This window comes from Lynx canadensis, chromosome C2 (genome assembly GCF_007474595.2).
Source record: "Lynx canadensis isolate LIC74 chromosome C2, mLynCan4.pri.v2, whole genome shotgun sequence".
Taxonomy (NCBI): domain Eukaryota; kingdom Metazoa; phylum Chordata; class Mammalia; order Carnivora; family Felidae; genus Lynx; species Lynx canadensis.
In genome coordinates, this window is record NC_044311.2 from 116858080 (window position 1) to 116883596 (window position 25517).

Sequence of the window (25517 nt, forward strand, 5' to 3'; positions counted from 1 at the left end):
GTTTTCATAATCCAAATGCACTTTATTATCAAGGAAAGTCAATATTGTACAATCATAACATTTCAATCAGTAGAAGGAGCAAAATTACCCTAAATGATAATCTCATTAGTTCCTATGAGGAAGTCAATAAAAGAGAAGCTCTTCTTGAACATATATCCAGCTTCCTGATCCTGATTGTCCAATTAAGAAACTTGCATCGTTAATTCAAGCCGAGTGATCGATACACTTTTCAAATGTAAAGCAGATAATCAACTGTAACAGATTCTTGCATTTATTAAAACTACAACGTCAAAATATGCCAATATTTGCAGGAGTGATTAGAAGAGCTTGTTAGAACAGATTTCTTGGTAAACATTGTCCTTAATGTATTTCATTGCTGTTTGTCTCCTCGATTTATATAGGAACAAACGGAGCTGGTTGAAGGGCATTTGTTGGAAGAGAAAAATGCCATACTGAAGGAGTTTTGTTGGGCTTTCACTGAATAGATTGCTTTGAGTGCTCAGCTACCTTATATAGGTGAAAGCAGGTACCTATATCAGCAAAGCATGAAAAATTCATTTCTGTAGGCTGTTTCCTGATGCAGAGGACCAAAAGATACCCAGGCTCTGACTATACATAATTTAAAGTCCAGAGGCAGGCAGGCTCCTAGTGTCACAGTTTGGTGGCCATCCTAGCACCGCAAAACATGGGCTTCATTCTGATGCTCGTACCATTCGTGGTTCATAATTGTCTGTCAACAGTGGCAATTGTGAATACATGTGTTTTTTGTCGATGGCTGGAAGGAAAGAAGGAAAAATTCCACCACAGACATGGCCTACCATTCTTTCCTTTCAGTCTGATGGCTAATTGAAATCATGAGTCTACTCCTGCACCATGAACAGTCACAGAGGAATTCTATGCACAGATTAATTTAAAATCTATCCTGGGAGTAGGGTTCGGAGTATCCTTGTGAGACGTGCAACTTAGATTCTCTTGCCTCAGGGAAGGCCTGGTTGCCACCTTTCTGTATTCACTACTTTGTTTGTCCCAAGGTCATGCTCCTCTAGGCCACACGAAGACAATGACCTTGGTGCAGGCTCATTTCTGCTGCGTTCAGATGCCAGAACTCCTCTATTGGGCAGCATCTGAGACTCCTTTTATTTTATAAGATACAATGGTTCTTTTGATGGCAGGACACGACAATGACACCAGGCAGAGCTCTTTGTTTCTTACAATTCTTAAGTAGAAGTGACTGGCAAGCAGAGCCATGCAGAGGGTTGCCCCCCACCCTCCCCACCGCCTCCAGGGATAGAACAACTAGTTGGAGCTGTAAGGGGAAGCTTAAACATGGCAAGTGGTAATGGATAGCTAAATTTCCAGGATCCCTGTGGACTGGCTAATTTGAATATTTCTGTGGGCTCTACCCAGTTGCATGGTGACTGGCCCTGGGTGTATCAGGGAAGATGCATAGTGTGTATAACCCAGTATGTGAAAGTCCAATGACAGAGTGGTTGGGGTATATAGACTTAGCTGCTCAAGAAGGGGCACTGACCACCTTCGGGCCAGGACCTCAAAACTGGATCAAGACAGCCTTTAAAAAAATCTGTTTCATACCCCTCCTGCCCAGTCTTCTTCTCCTCTCCTCTGTCTTTTCACATGCCCTCATGGAGGTCTGGAGGATCTCCCTGCTTTTTACTGATGCTTCTGCTTTATCTAGCTTAAATTTTTCTGTCCCAGTGGTAAAAATACAGTATATGTTCTCTGTATGCAAAAAACATACAAACAAACAACCGTATCGACCACTTGGTTAACTGAAAATTTTCCTAAGAAAACTCTATGAGGTTTCTTGGGTTCCAACGGATGATAAACATTTATGTTTTAGTTTAGTAATCTTTAAAGTTTTGCCAAAAGTAAACATTACTTAAACTTTCTTTTGCTGTGCAATATACTGAACGTCTGAAAATTTTATTTACTAAAAAAAAAGAATAAACCTGTTTACATGTTGTTAATTAAGGACATCTTTGTTGTTCATTTGCACTCATAAGGCATGCCATGTTTTCAAAATGCTTTAGTTATCTTGCATTAATCTATTCAGGAAACTCATTAGATAGTTTCAGTATTTTCCTTCTTTCAGTCACATGAGATAATTCCAAGTGGAACTTTAGGTATACTGGCAAAATAAAATATTTGCTTTGCAAAGACTAGAACTTCAAGTTCTGTTATCTTAAAAAGAAATTTCTGTCTTTTGTTGTTGTTTCATTTTTACTAACGTACCTGGATGTGGACTATGACAGAGGTACCCAATGTGTACTTTTTCTGGAAGTAGATGGAGGAAAGGCTAGGTGTGTGCATGCACGTGAGTGTGTGTCTGTGTGTGTGTCTGTGTGTTTATGTGTATGTTATATGTACTAGCAGCATTCATCGGTGTTTAGTTATTGTTTTTACTTCCAATTTCTCTGGTCATCAGAAGCTATGTAAAGAATTTGAAATAGATTAGAATAAATTAAAAAAAACACAATGGAATCTGCTAAATGAACTCTAATAAATACCCATTTACAGAAGAAATTAATCAATTAAAATTTCTTTTAGATGATCTATGTTAAAGAAGATAGTATTGAGACATTGAAAAACTTCTCCTCATAAGTGGATACGTCCTCTCAGACAATGGAAAACAGACGAGCCGTCCTTCTCAGAGCATTTCAAGGTCATAGTTGGGGAGAAATCATTGGGTCTGGTCCAGGCTGGATTCACCCAGGCATCTCACCAGGTGTGGAGTAACAGGAGTAGTATGGTAATGCAATGCACTCTTCCAGTGTCATAATTCTCCTAGATTCTCACCCTGAAATTCTACACTACTTTTAAGGTTATTAGAATTTTATAAACCAACTAGGAAGAGGTTATGTAACTTTTCTTGCTTTCATTTTCCAGTTCTTTCAACTCAGATTTTGTATGACTTTGGATACATTAGTTCCACCCCTCTACAAAATTCTCGGATTTATCACCAAAATTTCTAGCTAACCGTCTACAAAATTCTGAAGTTCAGGTACATGTGTGAACACAGATACAACATACACAACCCTCAATACTTACAAACAATAAACATGCATATGTAATGCTCTGAAACACAGCTACTAAATTTCTACATCATCTTCTATATAAAGCTATTTTTTTTTTAAATTTTTTTTTCAACGTTTATTTATTTTTGGGACAGAGAGAGACGGAGCATGAACGGGGGAGGGGCAGAGAGAGAGGGAGACACAGAATCGGAAACAGGCTCCAGGCTCCGAGCCATCAGCCCAGAGCCTGATGCGGGGCTCGAACTCACGGACCGCGAGATCGTGACCTGGTTGAAGTCGGACGCTTAACCGACTGCGCCACCCAGGCGCCCCAATATAAAGCTATTTATAATGTTTGTTTTGTTTGTTTTTGTGGAAAATGTCAACATTTGTCTTAGATATTAAATGCCTAGTGGAAAATATATTTGACATGAGTGGGGATTAATTTAAACAATATGATTTGAGGACAGTTTAAAGGAAGCATAATACATGCTACTAATATAGCTAATCTCCCTTATTACGCGTATAGTATGAATCATATTATTTCTTTAAAACACACATTAACTTTATCTTTGAGAAATATATAGAAATTGAAGACTTACCCAAAGGTAATTACCTGAAAGTAACATGTGTTACTCCTTTATGGGGCAGTTGATAGCATTAGGGTCTTTAAAATTAAATATTTCTGACCAAAATTTACCAGAGAGAAATGGCCATTGAAATGCAATTTAGAGAGAAAAAACTTATAATTTGGTTTGATTAATTAGTTAAAACTGTAGTTTGAATAAAGTAAGAGTTGACTAAATAAAATTTCTACTAGAAATTACTCCAGGCAAGCAGAGAGAGCACCACACATTAAACATTCATGTAATAAACCATTATTAGAGTGGCATTACACAGTCATTGCAAATGGTGGCCCTTCAAAGGTGATGAGGCATCTTGGTGGATATATACAGATTCTTAATCTTACATAGGAGGATGGGCCTATGTAGGATGCACAGAGGAGGCAACTGAAATAGATATTGCCAAATAGAAATAGAGAAGATTATGTCTCAGATTAATTCAGTCATGCCCCTACACTCAAATAAGCAAGCAAATGAAATGAAACTAAAAGTAACCAAAAAAAAAAAAAAAACAAAAACAAAACAAAAACAAACAAACAAACAAAAAACCTAGTTGCACTGGTTATTCCGTAGTTATTTTCCAAACCCAAAATTCACACACTTTTCCTTATAAAACAATGGAAATCATTTCCACTAGTGTTACTAATGTAAAAAATCGTGTTACTAATGTTGCTAAAAATTTTTAACGTTACTAAAAAATTACCAAATTACAGAAAATGCTACGCTATATCTTTGTATCTTTTATAGACTTTGTTCTCATTTATATAGGAAAAGTTTAATGGGGAGATTTCTATGGCTGACTTTGGATATCCCTTAAGTCCTTTATCAAAAGTGAAACATTTAAAAAAAATGTTAATTCATTTTTGAGAGAGAGAGAGAGAGGCAGAGGATCCGAAGTGGGCTCTGGATCTGATACGGGACTTGAACTCACCAACCATGAGATCATGACCCGAGCCCTACCTAGTCCAATGCTTAACCGACTGAGCCACCCAGGAGCCCCAAAAGTGAAACATTTTAAATATATTTGCCAACAATTGCCTGATCTTTGCCCTTCAAGTCTTCTATACTCTCCAATTTACTTAAATTTGTTTTTCCCCAAATGAAGTCGTTTACACCAAGAGGTTAAAAAATGCTCACAAATCAAGTTAGATCCCTGTTTAATATGCTGCTGTAAAATGTTGGACTATGCAAGGACTAGCGGACCGCAAGTGCTCCCCTTACAAACATTAGTTCAAGGCACTGCTAATGAGTTCACCTCTATTATCTTTCAGACAGCAGCTCGATTAGCAGTGTTGTAATACCAAAGATAATTAGTGCAGGCTTGTCAGCTTGATTTTTGCTAACATTATAGCCTTTATTTTGTACTATATTTTTTAAGGATCCCTCTGGGAGACTGCGGATCACTTTGTTGGCCAGGCAGAAGCTATTCATCCTGACGTAACAAAAGCACAGTTTAATTAAGAAGCATTCTGCCACTTACTGTGTCTGCCGGACTACAATTTTGATGTTGGTCTATAAATGTTCAGATGTGTCAGATTCGATTTCTCTGCTCTAATTTCCTATCACAGAAAATGTGATACCAGGCATGGATCCAATTTTCCTTTTCTATTAGCATTTATATTGACAGAACTAATGATTTTATTATCATCTTTGGCTTGTTGCTAAATAGCAGACCCCGTATCCCTCCTCGTGGACGGTTTTGCATTGTCCCGGGAGGGATTATTCCTCATTGTACTCGGATTCTTATAAGATGACCACGTGAAGTGGTAGGAAAAGAAGTCAGAGGAGTATTGGGAAAAAGACAGTAGTCCCCAATAAGAAGGAAAATTCATATTTTTTCGATAGGAATAATGTGACCAAATGGATAGCTTCATGAAGACTCAGGAGGCTCCCTGTAGGTTGAATTGTAATGTTTGTGATCTCTGATACTGCACTGGAAATGAAATATTTGAGAAAGTGTAGATCCTATACATTTTTACTCCCCAAGAAATATTCTAATGGGACTGTGAACTCCCGTTGGATCTGAAGCAGAATTAGTAATATCAAGAGCTGGTATAGTTTGCATACAGTTCTCACCTTTTGAAGCTAAAACGGCTCCATAACTAATCTAATCATGTCCCTGATTTAGCTATAGTTTACATATTAATTTATTTCCCAAATATTCAGGTTGGAGTGAACTTTAAGTCCCTATTCATGAATAACTTACTCACTACTTAAGTGCAGATGAATTCGTTTTACAGCTGTATGAGAAAAAAAAAAAAAAAAAAAGCCATGCTGTGGCTCTCTTGTTTAATGCATTCCTTTTCTTTGCAGGTTACTCCCATGAACATTTCCCGGTACTCTCCTTAACATTTAGTAGGCACATGAGTGTTCTCAAAGTGTGCAGTCGTCATATATTAGAAACTTCTCCATCCAGATAAAGTCAGGAAATTCTATCATAAAATTTTATTCCACTTTTTATCTAACTCATTGATAAGCATATTTAAATACATTTCTCTACCATTTGCCGTACTGCAAAATAAAAAAAAAAGGAATTAGCTGCTTTCTTTGTGTTCAATCAGTGCAAGAATAATCATATTCTTGCCACAAGTAAAGTGAAATGGGGATATATTCATGGAATGTAATTAAGTATATTTAGTATCCAAATACTGTCTATATGCAAATTTCGTGTCAACATTTTCTAAATTATATTCACCCTCGGAGACATGTATGACTAACATTATGATTTCAGTGTGGTGAACCAAATCAGTACTCCAGAGATTTTAAAATTAATTTCTAGAGGCATTGAAAAACAGAGTCCCTCTGTCTATTATTGTTCACATCCATAGATTACAATTTAAAATCAAAATAAAAGAATACAGTAGGCAGAAATAAACACAAAAGGAAAAAAGATTAGCTGGGGAGGAAGAGAGAGAGAGAGAGAGAGAGAGGGAGAAAGAGACAGAATATTACATATCTGGCCCACTTAGGCCAAAAAAAATAATTTAAATATTAGGTATCGGATGAACTATGCCTGATCCAAGGAACCCAAATGTTCCAAATTGTCCTTTGCAAACAGAGATGTGTGTTAAGAACTCACGACTAGGTTTCAGGAGATACAGATTCCAGTTCAGGTTCTTCTTTTAATGTATTGAGCATTCTGAAAAGGAAAGGATACTGTAATGTAAGAGGAAAGGTTGAGTTTCAGCACGGCACATCTTTGCACCCTTGACCTCTTTGGAACCCATTTTTCTTAGCTACAAAGCAGTAAAAATAACATATGCACAATATTATGGGAGAATCAAACATGAAATTACAGTATAAAGTGCAATGTGCTTCACAAATGTTTCGGTGCTAATATTGTCATTGAACTAGATAAATCTGTATAGACACCCATTCTCATGTTTAAGGCATTATATCTTTAAAACTCACTTGCCATTCATTGATACCCACACGAGGACATTCCATTCAGCAGAGATGAAGGGTATGGTGGGTCAGAACATGGTACATTGATTTGGGCTTTGATTCTACCCGAGAGCATTGTGTTCTGGAAAGATGTCAGCCAGCTTAGAATTTTTTGCTGGATCGTCACTAAATTTAGATGATCATCTTTTCAGTAATTGTATAAGTAAAAGATGATAGGATTATTGTGTCTGTATGAAGAAAATTACAGAAGAAAAAATAATAAAAATTCTAAGAAAACTTTTAATTGTGTCATAATTGCTGAGTGGAGCTAACAGAAATTCTGGCTTTATCACCTCGTCCCTGGGGATGAGAAAGAACCATTTAGATAGTCTGTCATGTGTTCAGGCAGTAGCACTAAAGTCACTTAGGAGGGAAATTAATCCTGTCTATAGAAGTCAAGAGCAGGTATTGCGGACTAAAAGTAAGAATGCCTCTATCCAGACTTCTAAGCCTCCATCCATAGGAGTCAAGGAAAGCCTCCAGACATGATTGCCCCTGTTAACCTTACAAATAAAACTGCCAGTTACTTTACTAGAAAACAGAGTTTTTTCAGGAATAGCAGAGGATTGCAATTTGGGACAAATAAGCCACAACAAAACCACGGGCAAGTCCAGGGAACAGAAAAGGAACATGCTCTTTTACAGATCAACATGGGGAGTGTGGAGAGCTGTTATTAACAAAAGGTCCATTGGAACAAATGGGGAGTTTGACATATAGTGGCTTTTCATTGGCTGAGCTGTGACAGTTTCTCCTCTGCTGGAGTATTGCTGGGGGAGGAGAAAACCTTTCTTCCTCTTGCTAGCATAGTAAGATAGTAGCTAAAACAGGTAGTATCAATTTGCAAGATACTCCTCTTTCTCTTTGGTCTGCCATTGATTGACCAGGAGTGGTAGGGCATGAGAGTGCCTCCTACTGGCCTCCTGACTCCATTTTAAATAATGTTTCCTTTACTAATGTTCACATCTTTTCTTTAGTTACTAAATTTCCTACTACAAGAAGAGAGAGAGGAGGCTGCCTGGCCTATACTAATCCCATTTTTTTTTTCTCCAAGTATCATGGCTTCACCTCTACTTGTCGTCTTTAGGCTAGTAGAAATAATACCAACATGTCTCTATCCTGGTTATACAAGTGGCCATGACAAGCCTAGACTCCAGGCCATCCTTGTCTTCTATCACTTCTATCTGTTGGTGACTCAAAGTCACCAAAGAGACTCTGCACATTTCCAATTCTCTCTCAGCCACCCCCCAACTTCTGAAAGCCTTCCACTGAATCTTCTGGAACATACAGAACATTACTAGAAAAAAAAACAATCCTGTATCTCTTCAACCTTCTTCTGAACTGTTCCTTGAATTACTGCTCTAACAGATAATTCAAATCTCCTTTGAGAATACTGTGACCTCCATAGTCCTATTTCATACCACTGAACCTGAAAGTGGGGTAAGTGTCCCCATTGATATAAATTGCTGTGTTTAGACCTTCTCCCTTCCTCTTCTCGAAGACCCATTAACTTTGAATTTCTTGTACCAGACAATAGCATCCATTACCTTCATTGTTGTAACAATGTAGCTACTGTTAGGTCATAACCCTCCACTTCCACTGTATTTTGAAAACTTTTGCTTCTGATTTACTGTCACTCTAAAACCACACCTTGGAGATTTCAATCCATGGGCCAACATTTCCAAAACAATGGCCTCTCAGTTCCTTGAACTCCTGGCAATCGTTATATCTAGTCCATCCACTTTCCCACTCCCTACTTCCTCTTCTTGTCTCAAAGTCTAACACCCCTCTTCTTTCTCTTCACATTCCTTGCTCTTACCTGACAACCATCTTTCCTATTTTGGTGAGGAAATTCAAAATCAGAAGAGACATTTCAAAATTCCTGACCACTTTTTCTACCTATCTACTAGCTATGTACCCATATACTCTATCTAACCTCCCTTTTTAGTTGAATTCTTTGTCTTTTCTTATGGCCAATAGCTTTACTTGCTCTGAAAGTGGCTGAGAAATACCACCTTCTTTCTTCTGCATCAATCATGTTTTCCACCAGGGATGCTTGGGGGGCTCAGTGGGTTGAGTGCCCGACTCTTGATTTCAGCTCAGGTCAAGGTTCCAGAGTCATGAGATTGAGACTAGCATTGAGGCCCCCTAGCTCCACGTGGGGCTCCGCACAGAGCATGGAGCCTGCTTAAGATTCTCCCTCCCCCCCGGGTGCCTGGGTGGCTCATTCGGTTAAGCGTCTGACTTGGCTCAGGTCATGATCTCATGGTTCATGAATTTGAGCCCTGCATCCAGCTCTGTGCTGACAGCTCAGAGCCTGGATGGAGACTGCTTTGGATTCTGTGTCTCCCTCTCTCTCTGCTCCTCCCCCCACTCATGTCTGTCTCTCAAAAATAAATAAACATTAAAAAAAATCTTAAAAAAAAAAGATTCTCACTCCCCCTTCTTCTCCCTCTGCCCCTCTCCCGTGCTTACACATTTTCTGTCTTTCAAAAAACAAACACACAAAAACAGGTTTCCCCCCCAGTGCAGATTCTTTCATGGTGTCATGCTCTATGTAAGATTTTACACCTACTTTAAAAATAAACTCTGGGGGCGCCTGGGTGGCTCAGTCGGTTAAGTGTCTGACTTTGGCTCAGTTCACGATCTCGCAGTCCTTGAGTTCGAGCCCCGCATCGGGCTCTGGGCTGATGGCTCGGAGCCTGGAGCCTGCTTCCGATTCTGTGTCTCCCTCTCTCTCTGTCCTTCCCCCGTTCATGCTCTGTCTCTCTCTGTCTCAAAAATAAATAAACGTTAAAAAAAAAAAAAAAAACTCTGTTAGCCTTCCCTTTCCTGTATACCAACTTCTCCACTTATCCAATTATTTTTATAGCAAAATTCTTGAAACGTTCTCTATAGTAATTGGCTTCACTTCTTCCCTTCCAATGTTTTGCTTTCTCTGTTTATTTTTAGATTCATTCATGTTGTTGAGTATACCAATAATTCTTTCCCTTTTATTGCTGAGTAGTATGCCAATGATGAGATATACTACAATTTATTTATTGATTTTCCTGATGATTTAACATTTGAGTTGTTTCTAGATTCAGCTATTATGAACAGTTGCTATAAACATTTCTGTATAAGTTTTTATGGAGATATGTTTTCATGAATCTTGGATAAATGAGTGAAATTGATGACTCATTTGTTTGTAAATGTTTAGACTTTAAGGAAAACACCAAATAGTTTTTTAAAGTGGTTGTACCATTTTATATTCCCATCAGCAGTTTTTGAAACTTCCAATTGCTCCTCATTCTGACAAAGACTTGAGTTGTTCAGTGTTTATAATTTTAGATATTCAAAGCACGTGTAGAGTGGCATCTCATCATGATTTTTATATACATTTCCTTAATGATTAATGAAGTTGAATATTTTTATGTGTTTATTTGCCACCCATATATCTTCTTTGGTGAAATATGTTCTTATATTTTGTTCATTTTTAAATTGGGTTGTTTATTTTCCTATTTTTAATTTTGAGAGTTCTTTATATATTCCGGATACAAGTCCGATTATGTTATTTGCAAATATATGCTCCCGGTCTGTAGCCTTTATTTTTATTCTCTTGATAGTGTCTTTTGAAAAGCAGAAGTTCTTGATATTCATGAACATCAATTTATCCCTTTTTTTCTTTAATGGATTAGCCTTTTGATGTTATGTTTAAGAAAGCCTTGCTTAACCCAGTCATAAAGATTTTCTCCTAGAAGTTTTGTAGTTTTACATTTTATATTTAAGTTCATGATATCTTTTGAGTTAAGTCTGGTGAAGTGAGGTATAGATCTAAGGATTTGTTTTTGTTATTTGGTGCACAAAACTTTTATTTTTTCCTTAATTGTTTGGTAGAATTCAACATTGAAGCCATCTGGTCCTGAATATATCTTTGTGGGGAGGTTTTTCAACTATAAACTCAATTGCATTATATCCATATAGGGCTATTAAGCTCATATATTTCTTCTTAAATGAGCTTTTGTGGTGTGTGTCCTTCAAGGAGTTTGTTCATTTCATTAAAGTTGTAGAATTTATTGGTATCAAGTTATTCATGATAACTTCCTATGCTCCAAAATATCTGTAGAATAAGTTGTTATGTCTCCTCTCATTCCTGATATTGAAAATTGATGTCTTATTTCTTTCTTTCTGGTTAGTTTGGCTATGGATTCATCAGTTTCATAGATCATTACAAAGAATCACCTTTGATTCATTCATTTTGTCTATTTTTCTTCTGATTTCTATTTCAGTGATTTCTACTTTAATATTCCATATTTCCCTTCTTTCATATCTTATCCTTCCCTTCATATTTGAAGCTTATTTTGAACTTCATTTACTTTTTATATTCTAAGTTTAAAATTTTTTTAATGTCTATTTATTTTTGAGAGAGAGAGAGAGAGAGAGAGAGAGAGAGAGAGAGAGTGTGAACAGTTGTGTGTGTGTGGGGGGGGGTGGGAGGGGGTGGGAGGGCCAGAGAGAGGAGAGACCCAGAATCTGAAGCAGTCTCCGGGAGCTGTCAGCACAGAACTGGAGGGGGCTAGAACTCCCAAACCTGAAATTGCGACCTGGTGACCTGAGCTGGAAGTCTGATACTCAACCAACTGAGCCACCTAGCCCCATTCTTATTCTAATTTTTAAGGTGGAAGCTGAGTTCATTGATTTGAGACCTTTCTTTCTTTTCTTTTTTTAAAAAAATTATTTATTTATTTATTTAGAGACAGAGAGGGACAGAACACAAGTGGGGAATGGGCATAGAGAGAAGGAGACACAGAATCCAAAGCAGGCTCCAGGCTCCAGGCTCCAAGCTGCCAGCACAGAGCCCAATGCGGGGCTCAAACTCACAAACTGCAAGATCATGACCTGAGCTGAAGTCGGACGCTCAGCTGAGCCACCCAGGCACCTCTGAGACCTTTCTTTCTTTTCTAATATAGCCATTTAAGGTTATTAATTTCCCTGTTTCTGTTGTACACACAAATTTTGATGTGCTGTGTTTTCATTTTCATTCACTCAAAGTGGTTTCCAATTTTATTTTGGTTTCTTTTCATCCCATGATTTATTAAGAGTGTGTTATTTAATTTCTAAATATTTAAAACTTTTCCAGAAAGCTTCCTGTTACTGATTTCTAATTTAATTCTACAGTAAAAATACTTTATATGAAGAAATGCTTTATATGATTGAACGCTTTAAATCTACTGACCCTTGTTTTCTGACACATAATATAACCTTTCCTGGTATATGTTCCATGCACACTTAAAGTAACGTATGCTCTGCTGTTGTATGGAGTGAGTTGCAAATGTCACTTAGATCAAGGTGGTTGATAATGGTGTTCAAGGCTTCTGTATCCTTAAAGAATTTGTCTCTGGTTGTTCTATAAGTTATTGAAAGAGGGTGTTGAAGTCCCCTATGTTATTTGCAATTTTGTCCATTTCTCCTTGTTGTTCTATTAGCATTTTGATGCCTTGTTTTACATGTATAAACATTTAAGATTGTTATGCCTTCCACACCATTACAAATGGAATCTCTTCATCCTTGGTGATAGTGTTTGTTGTGAACACTGATTTAGAGTTAATACTGTCAGTCCCACTGTCTTCTGATTAGTGTTCATTATGATACATATTTGGAAGATTTTAGGTAGGTCTTGCTTTTTAAATCCAATCTGACAATCTCTGACTGTTAGTAGAGGTGGTTCAACCATTTCCATCTTATGTTATTATATGGATGGATTTAATCTACCATTTTGCTATTTGTGTTCTATTTGTCCCATTTGTTCTCTGTTCTCTATTTCTTCTTTTTCTGTTTTCCTTTCTACAAATTAATAAGTTTTATGATACCACTTTATCTCTTTTGTTGGCTTATTTTCATTAACTTTTTGCTGTGTTATTTTAGTGGTTGCTTTAGGGTTTATGGGCATGTCTTCCATTTATCACAGCCTACCTTTAAGTAATATACCATTACTTCATTCACAGTATAAACTTAGTTTTTGACTGGTGAGAAAGCTGCCATGATCTTTACCTTTATTCTTCTTAACGAAATGTACTTTTTCCTCTCATGGCTTTCAACATTTTTTTTCTTTTTTTTTTTTTTTTTTTTTTTTGTCACTAGTTCAAGCAATTTGACTCTTTTGTGTCTTAGTGAAGTTTTCTTTATATTTGGTATACTTGAGTTCATTAAACTTCTTGGATTGTCGCAGACTTTGAGTCTGGAGTTCTCTCTTGTCCAGCAAGAGAGTGGATGCAGAATTAATTGAAAGAGAGGCTAATGTACAGGAGGAGACAAGAGCTGGGAGTAAGGGTCCTTGCTCCTTTTTTATTAGGATCAGAAGGCTTACAAATGTGATGGATATGCAGAAAGAGACACTGAAACAGTGAACACTAACTCATGTGTTTGAGAGAAAGGGGGTTTCAGAGACATACGGTGTTAGGAGTTTGGGTCAATACAGAACAAAAGCGGAGCAGATGGTTGTTGTTTACAGCAGGCTTGAGGGGCAGCATCTCTTTTTTTTTTTTTTTTTTTTTTTTCTTTTTTTTTTTTTTTTTTTTTTTTTAATTTTTTTTTTTCAACGTTTATTTATTTTCGGGACAGAGAGAGACAGAGCATGAACAGGGGAGGGGCAGAGAGAGAGGGAGACACAGAATCGGAAACAGGCTCCAGGCTCTGAGCCATCAGCCCAGAGCCCGACGCGGGGCTCAAACTCACAGAGCGCGAGATCGTGACCTGGCTGAAGTCGGACGTTTAACCGACTGCGCCACCCAGGCGCCCCGAGGGGCAGCATGTCTTAATTTGCCTAGGGTATAAGACAGAGCATGCTACCTCAGGATCAACAAGGCATCTTTCTTTTGCTAATTAGCTCTGCTCTGGGCAATTACACCCTGCTGTGGTAATCTATAGCCCTGTTTACCTGTTTACCTCTTCTGGACCTTCCATTCTGTGAAAGCATCTTTCTGCTTTTATACTATGTTGGGGGCTCTTTCACACTGTTTACCTAATCTTGGATGCTTTCATCCTAAGCCTTGTTAACCCATTGGTGCAAGCTCAGGGAATTCCTAAACTTATTCCCCACATTGGATGTGTGATTTCTAGTGTATATCAAATTTGGAAATTTTTCTTCAAATAAGTTTTCTTGTCCTCTTCTCTCTTCCTGGGACTCCAATTACATGTGTACTAGGCCAGAGTTCACTTTATTTCTTCTTTTTGTTTGTTTCTCCCATCCTATGCTTCATTTTGTAAGTTTCTATTGTTATCTCTCCAGTTTACTAATCTTTTGTCTTCTTTGTCTTATCTGCCATTAATCCCATCCAGTGTATTTTTCATCTCAGACATTATCATTTTTGCCTTTAGAAGTTCTACTGGGTATTTTTTAAAATTTATTTTCCATGTCTCTTATTGACATATTCAATCCTTTTTTTCTAGCTTCTGGAACATGTGGAATATTATTATAATAAATGTTTAAATATCCTTACCTATGAACTCTAATCTTTATTTCATTTCTGGATACTTTTGCCTTATTGCTTACCCTTTCATTATGATTTGGGTTTTCCTGCTTTTTTGTTTTTTGTTTCTGTTTCTGTTTTTTTGTTTGTTTGTTTGTTTTGTTTTTGTTTTTGTTTTGCCTGTCTTGTGGTTTTTGATTGGATGTGAGACAGTAGAAAATTTTCCTTGCTGGGTGCTGGGTATTTTTGTAGTTATAAAAATGTTTTTGAACTTTATCTTGAGACTTGAAAGAGTTTGATCTTGGGTGATTCTTTCAAGTGCTGTTTTTAGCATCTAAAATCACCAAGAAAGATAACGTAATTATAAGAAAAGTGAAGTTAAATTAATTGAATTGTTAAATATAAAAAAATCAAAATATAAAAGCAGCTAGAGATAAAATGCATCAATGAAAGCATTTAGTTCATCACAGTAATAATGGCAAAATAGAATTCTACTATTCCTTTCCAGCATAGAAAGGAATAAGGAACAAAATAAAAATTAGTACAACCAAAAATGAAAATCTAATCCTCAAAACACTAAAAAACCTGCTAAAATATTTAAATAATGTTAAGTAGCAATGAACAACTTTTAAATAAGCATAAAAATGCAATTCTAAAATGGTGGGCTTGAGATGGAAGTTTTAAGTGGGTATGGCAGTATAATAAAACGATTAAAAGCCTGGATTTGATGACAGAAAGATCTGAGGTTGTATCTGGTATTTCTGCTTTTGAACAATATACCCTTAATTAAATTATTTATATGCTTTTTTGAATCAGTTATGCCTGTTTCCTTCTACATAAAGTGCAAATAGTATTAGCTATTTCAAAGTTACCTTATACAAATGAAATGTATTTATTAGCATGGTATCTGATATGATTATGCAGAATCATTTAATGGTAGTATCATTGTTGTTATTTCCTGTTCAGATGCTAAACCAATGTAGTATATCTTATGTGATTCTAACAGTGGTTAATATAATTTCTTAGTATCAGATGTTACTAAAACAGCTGAAAATACTAAAATTGTTGTGTGTGAAAATTTCTAGAAATTGAACTAAACAAGTTTCATGAAAGGCAAAACTGTAGTCTGAAGCATATAGACTATACAGGTCTTTGGCATATTCGATTCACTAGCATTTACTCCCAGGAGTAAATGAGGGCAGGCAAATCATTACAAGTATACCATGCCTTACAGCCATAGGTCAACCCCCAGTCAATCATATTCAGGAAATACTCATTCCCTTCAGTTGAATGGTAAGTAGAAGACAATGGACATGTTGGGTGGTAATAAGAGATGAACTTGGTAAAATTCAGGAGCCAGTTGATAGAAGGCCTTGGGCTTGATAAATGTGCATAGAAAGATTCTATTTCTTAACCAGATGTATGCTGCATATGGAAATAGTTATGTCTCTCCAAGAGAGGTTCATGTTCAACACTCTATTGTGTAACATTAGGAAAGAAATATTTTTTTCAATATGAATGTAGAGATGCAAATAGATTACAGTGTTTCTGCAGTTAATACAAGACATGTCACCATTTTAGACATTCTTAATGAAGACCCTAAAGTCTTTGACCTACCTTTGGTTCTACATTTATTTGGATAATCACACCGGAAAAATGAAAGGACTGGATAGCACTATCAGCAAAACTTTCAGCATTTGTTTACCTGAAAATTCCAAACAGTATCATCTTTCATTACCATCATGCCATATTACTACTCTATTGGAATTCTTAATTCTATACCAAAAAAATGGACTTGCACATGGAAAACTAAGAATGTAACAACAAATTAAAAATTTAAGAGCTAATCAGTGATATTTAAAAGGCAGGAATATTCAAAAATTAAATCTTTCCAAGATCATGTCTGTAATTGCAAAAATCAAACTTTCTCACCTTACATCTACAGAACTCTATTTTGGTAATAATACATAGTTATATTTGAACAGTTGTCAGATACTCATTAATTTCTCAATATTTAGAAGACTTGGATAAGTAATCTTTGTATGATTACAATTTTAATTTCCAGGAAGATGCTTGGTGAGCAATTATTTTCAAGGGATGATGATTTCAGCACTCAGAAAGTAGGTTTGTGGGATCGAAAGGTTGGCAAACAGCACATCTGGTGATTCATATTTCCTGGAGACTTTACACTTGTCCTTAGTGTTCATCTGTCATATTCAGATTTATTGCAAGAAGGATTTTAGCAGAAAGCAGATGCTGCTTTTTGTTTTCTTATGTAATATTTTATGTCTTTAGGGAGTACAATAATATGGCATCTTGTTGAAATGCACGTGGAACAAGTTTCTGAGAGCCTTAGAGTTCCATGTACCCTGTGCCTGTTTATATAACAACCTAGAGAGGGTCAATGAACACCCTCAATACTTACTTTTTTTTTTAAGTTTTTATTCAAATTCCAATTAGTTAACATACAGTGGCATCTTGAGTTTCAGGTATACAATATAGTGATTCAGCACTTCCATACATCACCCAGCACTCATCAGAACAAGTGCCCTCCTTAATCCCCATCACCTATTTTTCCCATCCCCTGACCCAGCTCCCCTCTGGTAACCATCAGTTTGTTCTGTATAGTTAAGAATCTGTTTCTTGATTTGCCGTTTTTTTTCTGCTTTACTCATTTGTTTTTTTTCTTAAATTCCACATATGAGTGAAATCATATGGTATTTGTCTTTCTCTGATTGACATATTTCGCTTAGCACAATACTATCTAACTCCATCCACGTTGTTGCAAATGGCAAGATTTCATTCTTTTTCATGGCTGAGTAATATTCCAATGTACATGTATACCACCCTCTCTTTGTCATAAGTTGATGGATATTTGGGCTGTTTCCATAATTTGGCTCTTGTAGATAATGCTGCTATAAACACCAGGGTGCATGTATCCCTTTGATTGGCATTTTTGTATTCTTTGGGCAAATACTTAGTAGTACACTTGCTGGATCATAGGGTAGTTCTATTTTTAACTTTTTGAGGAATCTTCATACTGTTTTCCAGAGTGGCTGCACCAGTCTGCATTCCCACCAACAGTGCCCTTTTTCCACATCCTCGCCAACACCTGTTGTTTCTTGTGTTGTGAATTTTAGCCATTCTAACAGGTGTGAGGTGATGTCTCATTGTAGTTTTGATTTGTATTTCCCTGTTGACGATGTTAATGTTAATGTTGATGATGATGATGATGATGATGAAAAGATGTTGGGCATCTTTTCATGTGTCCATTGGCCATCTGGATGTCTTCTTTGGAAAAATGTCTATTCATGTCTTCTGGAATTTTTTACTTTGTTTATTCATTTTTTGGTTTAACCCAAAAGAACAAAATAAGACCACAGCCAGAGATCTAAGTGAAACGGATCAATGTAACATGCCTGATGGAGAACTTAAAGCATCAATCATACCTATACTCACTGGGCTTGAAAAAAGAATAGAAAACATCAGTGAGACACTTACCACAGTAATGCTTGCTCTTATTTTATTTTTCCCCCAGCTTTATTGATTTATAATTGACAAAAAATTGTATATATTTAAAGTGTAAAATGTGATGATTTGGTATACTTGCTTTCATTAAAAAAATGCCTTGGTAGCCAATTTGATTTTGTCCAATTTTGAAGTTACTCAAAATTATTTTCTTACTGTTGTAACTCTGAGATTTTGAAGACTACATTTTAGGTAGATCTGTAACTTAAATGATTAACTGATCAATACACTTATTATATTGCACTGTTATTATTTTGTGAACTCAGTGAGGACATAGATCGAAATCTAGCCCTTAGTACCATTTATGACAAATACTATGCATTTAAAAATTAAATAACTTTCTTGACCTGATCAATGAGATTTGCAAAATTGTATTATTACATTATAGTCAGAACATGTTAAAAGACATAATATATAACATAGATATATGCTTGGAGATATAATATTGACATATTTTCCTGCACTTTAACTGTGTTCCATTGAAAGCCATATTATAGAATTTAAAACTCTGTAAATTCATCAGCAAATTTCTTTTTATATTTATGATTTGCAATTATGACTTAGATAAAAACTTACCGTTCAGTTACAGCATTTCTCTTTTATTTTATAGAAAAAGGGAAAATAACTTCCTTATATTTTCTTTTATTGGAAATGTGGCAAATCAACCTATGATATATGATTATGTCCTATTGTTAACTGTTCCTTCCTTCATTTTCCAATGAGTGGAACTCTTTCCAGAATTTTGTCCTCTTTTCATCCACAATGATAAGTGATGACATATTTTGATATTTTGTTTAGTTTCTGAACTAGTACAACTGAAAAATTTTTTCACAACCATTAGTAAATTACTATTCCGTGAATAGTAAATACGGAAGTATTCTCAAAAGAAATTAGGTAGGTGTATTCTTTTCAATGCTACTTTATATTTTACTTTATTCCCTTTTAATTTAGTCTTACTGCAACCATCACACATTCTATGCTGTCTATATTTATAGCAAATATTAAAGGAAATCTTAAATTCAGTATAGCTGGCTAATCAGTTAAGTTCATTAGTTTTCTCTAGGCTCATATTAAAAGAGTCCTGGCAAACAACCCAGAAAGTTGGATGTTTTCTATGCTGTTTACATAATAATCAATAAATGTTTTAGAGTGAGATTAAATTTAATTATGTCTTAGGTCTCTCTCTCTGTCAGGCCTAAAATTTCCATGGTTCTCTGATTTTTGTTATCATTCTTCAATATACTAAATATATAAAATTTGGAAAAAGTAATCTTTTAATATATTTGGTTATGGGAAAAAATTAGCCATTAAAAGATGGTTATGCTATGTGTTCATGTAAAAGACAGGAGACAAACAACATTGCATTGTCTACTCATAAATCACTGTAGCAAAAACCAAGAACTGCAGATTATCACAATGAAATACTAAATCACTATTTCCCTGCTATACCTAACAAATAGTATTCAAAAGACTATTATAATAAACAAAAGGAAAAGAGTAATAGTTTCATATTTTGTTGTGCTTTTCACTTTTAACCTTTTAATCCTAGTAACTTGAGGTAACTATTTGTAAGAGCAGGAACAAAGACTTGTTGAAATAGAGAAAAAACGATTTTCGTATTCAGATTTGGATTATAGACTGCATAGAGACCTTCAAGCTAGGATGCCAACTAAAAAAATTTCTCCCCCAACTTTTGTATCTGTCTCTGAGCTTAAAGAGACCCCTGTCCACTATTAAGGTATCTGATTGAAGGAGGATTTGTTGCAAGGGTAATGAGCTGAACTGCAGGATAGTCAGAGGGAAAAGGGGATGGGGCGAAAAATACTGGAGAGCAAAATGATCAGAGATAGAAGTCGCAATTTTGCCCCAAACAAGACAGAATTGTTAGACAAGTGATGGTGAAAAAATGTTGGAGTTGAAGGCTTGTGTCCCCACTCGATTCTAAGAGCTCTGAAAGGATTTGGTCACAAAGCAACACCTGCGTCAACTTGGGATGTGGGGTTACCAACTTCATGATGTATTTATTATTGATGGCAGAGGGAAAACCTGAGGTTTAGCAATCCCCTGTCTCCTTTCATTTCTTGGGTTTTAGACAAGAAGTAACAGGCATTTTGGCTCAGGATTCTAATAGAGGGTGTGAGGATGAGGTGAGGTGAATATGCCTGCATCCGCAGAGCTGACCATGAGAGCTGGGGCAGAGGAGAGTCGCAGCTGGATTCCAGGGGTCTTTATTTAGCATTAGCTATAGATGGATTTTGAGGAAGGCCATCTGGCTTTGATTGGCAAAGATCATAACCAGATCTGAGTTACAGCAGCTACAGATTCAGTTGCACAGAGCAACTCAGGTGGACAAGGGACAGCAGGAGGAGACTGTCTTCTCTTCTGTTGTAATGAAGATGGATAAACCTTCTCTACTTCCTACTTCTACTCCTCAGTTAGGGGAGATAAACACAAGTGAGGCTGGCTATGTAAGAGACTGAGCGACTGAACGTGTGTTTTCGTAATACACTGAACAATGCTTATCTGAGATTTTTAGATGGCAAGATTGCGACAAGTTTTAAAAACCTAAGATTAAAAAATTTTCCTCACCTCCAGTAAATTATTTGCAGGTACTTTTGAAAATGATCCAATTAGCCACTTACAATAAAATATATTTCCTTTCCTTTCCTCTCCTTTCCTTTCCTTTCCTTTCCTTTCCTTTCCCTCTTTCTTCCCTCCTTTTCTTCCTTCTTTCCTTCCTCCATCTCTTTCTCTTTCTTTCTTTCTTTCTTCTTTATTTCTTTTAATTTCTTTCTTATTTTCTTTCCATCTCTGATTTGTTTGAGGTTTGTACCAATTCCTTACTTTATGAGATTAAAATGCAAATTTTTATTCAAAGACATGATTTTGTACTTTACACACATTTGCCACAAATATTATATGCATGCAGTCTCAGATACTGCTTTACTATTTTCAGGGAAAAAATATTTTCTTGATACAACTGCATACTATGATTAATAGTTCTCATCCTTAGCAAAGCCTAACTATATGTTCGAATCTACAAGGTTTTCATAGAAGGCTTACTACTTGCCTACCTAAGTGCATGGTTGCTGTCTTGTAAAGATGCACCTACCTACTTACAATCACTGTGATCTCAGAGGTTGGGAGGAGATCTTTCTCTAGACGGATATTGCAACCAACCTCCCAACTATATTCCTTTTCTGACCACTATTCAGGGACACATCTTACCCTGGTGCACACACGTGTGTACACACACACAGCCTATTTCTAAGTTTGTATAAATTATTTTATTTTATTTATTACTTATTTATTTTTAATATTTTTAATGTTTTATTCATTTTTGAGACCGAGAGAGATAGAGTGTGAGCAGGGGAGGGACAGAGAGAGAGCGAGACACAGAATCCGAAGCAGGCTCCAGGCTCCGAGCTGTCAGCACAGAGCCCGACGCGGGGCTCGAACTCACAGACCATGAGATCATGACCTGAGCCAAAGTCGGACGCTCAGCTGACTGAGCCACCCAGGTACCCCGGTATAAATTATTTTAAATCGTAATTATATTTTAGAGATAAACTAGTCGAATATTAGAGTAGAAATATCATGCATTTAAAAAAAATAACAACAGAGATTAGTCCAGTGAACATATTGGATTTATACTAAAAAGTTATGAAAGTAATTTTATTAGTTGAAAATCCACTTTTCTACATAAAAGATATTTTTTTCAAAAATTTATAAGAGAAAAAATTCAAGATTTGGCTCTTGAATCCGTTTGAAATAGTTTTGATAGCTTCCTTGCTTTCTGCTATGACAATATGTTGCAAGATCATCTTGGACCTTTCCTGACTCAGATCACACAATTTCCCAAGAGTCCCAATTCTTATTAGTGGGAAATAGCAGGAGGATGGGTTTTCAGCAGTCTGAGCTACAAAATATGCATATTTTAAGACAAAATACATCATGAGCTCTTACTACTACTTCCAATTCAAATTAGGACCAGAGATATGTTATTAAACTCATCCATCTTACATTTATAACTCCTTTTTTTGTGTTGTCAATGACACCAACGCAATTACTCATTTGGTTCATCCCACAGCATATACACACCTACACGCCAGACTCGGAATAAAACTCTCGTTGCTACCATAAAAAACATGCTGTTTTTTTGAAGTTCGTTTTCTTTTTAGGATACATCCACAGTCAAATCTCTGTGTTTTAAAGTCATTGTATGATTATCCCATTAACTTGATATGCAATCTGGTTCATTTTGTTTCATTTTGCTTTTAACTTTTATGGATAGCTTATAAAAAAGGTAATTTTGTTTTATATATGCGTAAGGTTCGACATACATAGTATATGGAGAGAAATTCCAGCTTCTGTTCAATCCTTTTTCCATATACATGTACACTGTACCCCACCCCAACGATGAAGATAACTCAATACTTTTTTCATCTGTTTCTTAAATAAATACAGTTTGGAACAATTTTAGTTTACAAAATGCTTGCAGGAATAGCACAAAGAACTGCACACCACTGACCCGGAGAGCCCCATTCATGTTTTGTCTATTGTCTTCTGCTGTAATGGAATTAATCCTGGAGGGTTCAATGCACCCACTTCTTAGGTGTCTCTAGTCTTCTAGTTGCTCATCTTTTCTTGACTTTCATGACCTTGACATTTTTGAAGATGTGAGTCAGTCATTTTGTAGAATATCCTGCAATTTATATTTGTCTCCTGTTTTCTCATGTGTAGCCTCAGGTTATTCATTTGGGGCAGGGATAGCATAGAATTTGATGTTGTGTTCTCACTGTGTCCTATTGGGTGGTGTAGAATGTAGATCTGATTAAAAAATGATTTCCAAGTTTTTGCACAATAAAGTAACTTTGTTTATGTATTATTTTTCTTCCTTCTTATTAATGAATAATTTCTTGGTACATAGCTTGAGATAATGTAAATATTGCATTTACTTTTTGAATTTTATTGAATAAATTTTATTGAATTTTTTACTTATTATTTTACTGAAGATTCTCAAATAATTATTACTATAACTGTTAGTAATAATTGGTGCCAAATAGTGTTTACTTAATTCCACCACTTCTTTTTTGTTACTCTACTATACAGGTGAGGTTTTTCTTCTCTTTCTTATTTGCTAGTTGTTTTATCTGTGTGAACACACGGAACTCTTGCATTTATTAACTTATAATGTCTATCTATCACCTACCTCTTTAGTAAATATCCATCTATGTACCTATCTATCTATTCATCTGTCTATTATCTATCTATCCATTTTATGGATAAATGTAAATTTGTTGTGTATTTCAGTGGCCAGCTCATAGACTTGCCTGGGCAGCTCCTTCAAACTTGCTTCTGGATTGTTTTGATAGGTTTCATTACTATTTGAGCACTTCTTTAGCTTTGAGATTGATTATAAGAAGTTAACTCACTGATTATGGAGACTAAGTCCCACAATCTACCATCTGCTGGTGACTTAAGAAACCCAGTGTTATAGTTTGAAAGCCAGAGATCCAGAATTGATGGTGTAGATTCCAGTCTGAGTTAGAAGATTTGAGAACCAGGAGCAGCAAGGATAGGAAACTGATGTCCCAGATCAACAGTCAGAGAATGAATTCAACCTTTCTCCTCCTTTTTGTTTGATTCAGGCCTTCAATGGACTAAATGATGCCTATTCATATCAGGGAAGACTATCTTTTTCACTCAGTCCACCCATTCAAATACTAATCTCTTCTGGAAACACCCTCTCAAACACACTTAGAAATAATGCTTAACCAGATATCTGGGCAGAAGACCCAGTCAAGTTGGCACACATAATTAACCCTTATGGGGCATCTGTTCAAAATTGCCTCACAGGATGCCATAAAGTTACATTATTTATTTTTAAAAGTAAGCATAATATAAAGAGGTCAACCACTGTATCCTGATGAGTCTCCTGACATGTTATCAGAAGGTCAGTTGTAGTCTAAACCTATGTCATAATGTCTACATTTCATCATGTAGGCATTTTATCATCTCACATCATCAAAAGGAGAAGAATGGAGACTACATTACAATAAGATATTTTGAGAAAGAGAGAGAGACCACATTCATGTAGCTTTTTTTTTTTTTTAGAGATAGAGAATGCATGAGTGTGGGAGAGGGGCAAAGAGAGATAGACACAGAAAATTCCAAGCAGGATCCAAGCTCAGCACAGAGCCTGACTTGGGGTTTGATCCCACGACCCTTGGATCATGACCTGAACTTAAATCAAGAGTCAGACGCCCAGCCAATCGAGCCACCCAGGTGCCCCCCACATAAATTTTATTACAGTATATTTTTATAATTGTTCTGTATTATTAGTTATTGTTGTTAACCTCTTACTGTGCCTCATTTATAAATTAAACTTTATCATAAGTGTGAATGTATAGAAAGGCACATAGCGTATATAGGATTCAGTACTACCCATGGTTTCAGACATCCACTGGGGGTCTTAGAATGTGTCCCCTATGGATAAGGGCATCTAATGTTTTATAACATTGTCATCTAAGGTAATCATAACTATTATATTTGTATGTTTACTCTTATATAGAATTTCCACTAATATTTTATTTTAGACAGGTGGAAAAATGAAGTAATTGATAGAAATTCCTTAATTATCAGAGGAGCCAAAATGGCGGAATAGCATGGAAGTTTTTCATATGTTTCATCCATGAAATACAGCCAGACCAACACTAAACCATCCTGCACACCTAGAAAACTGATTTGAGGATTAATACAACAATCTGCACAACCTGAACCACAGAATTCAGCAGGTAGGTGGTATGGGGAGAGAAGCCGCGGAGGGCAGAGAGCCACTTTTGTGAGTGGAGAGAGGATGGAAATGGTAGCGAGAATACGGGAAAAGCACCCTTCCCCAAAAGCAGCTGGAGAGAAAGTGGAAAATTGGAAACAGCCACAGGGATGAACTAAAAAAAGAGAAAGGAGAAAGGAGAGGGTTTAAATTCCATTAAGACTGTAAATAGGGGGGATACAGAGTCTGAAACTCCGCAGTTCGATACCTGGCGGTGCTCTGGGGGGGAAGGGCAAATCCCCAGGAGCAGAGTGGGGTCTGGGAGGTTATCAGGCCACATGGGGAGAAGCGGTTCCACTGCTGGAAGGACATATGGTAGAGGCTGTGAGGCCATCTGGGCCCAGCAGACACCAGAGAATGGCCACATTCGTTGGTGCTGGAACCAGGTCACTGGGGGTAAAGCCTAGTGCCAGATGTGTGTTGTGATTTTCCATAATCCCTGAGGCACTGCTGATACACTGTCTTGTGAACTTTTTCTGGGGAGGGCTGGCACCTGGTAGCAGTTTCTGGGCATCGGCAGCAGCATGGTCACACAAGCGTTCCTGGGTGTGGCAGGCATTCAGCAATTGTTCGGTGAGACCCTCCACAGAGAGGCGGAGTGGGTCAA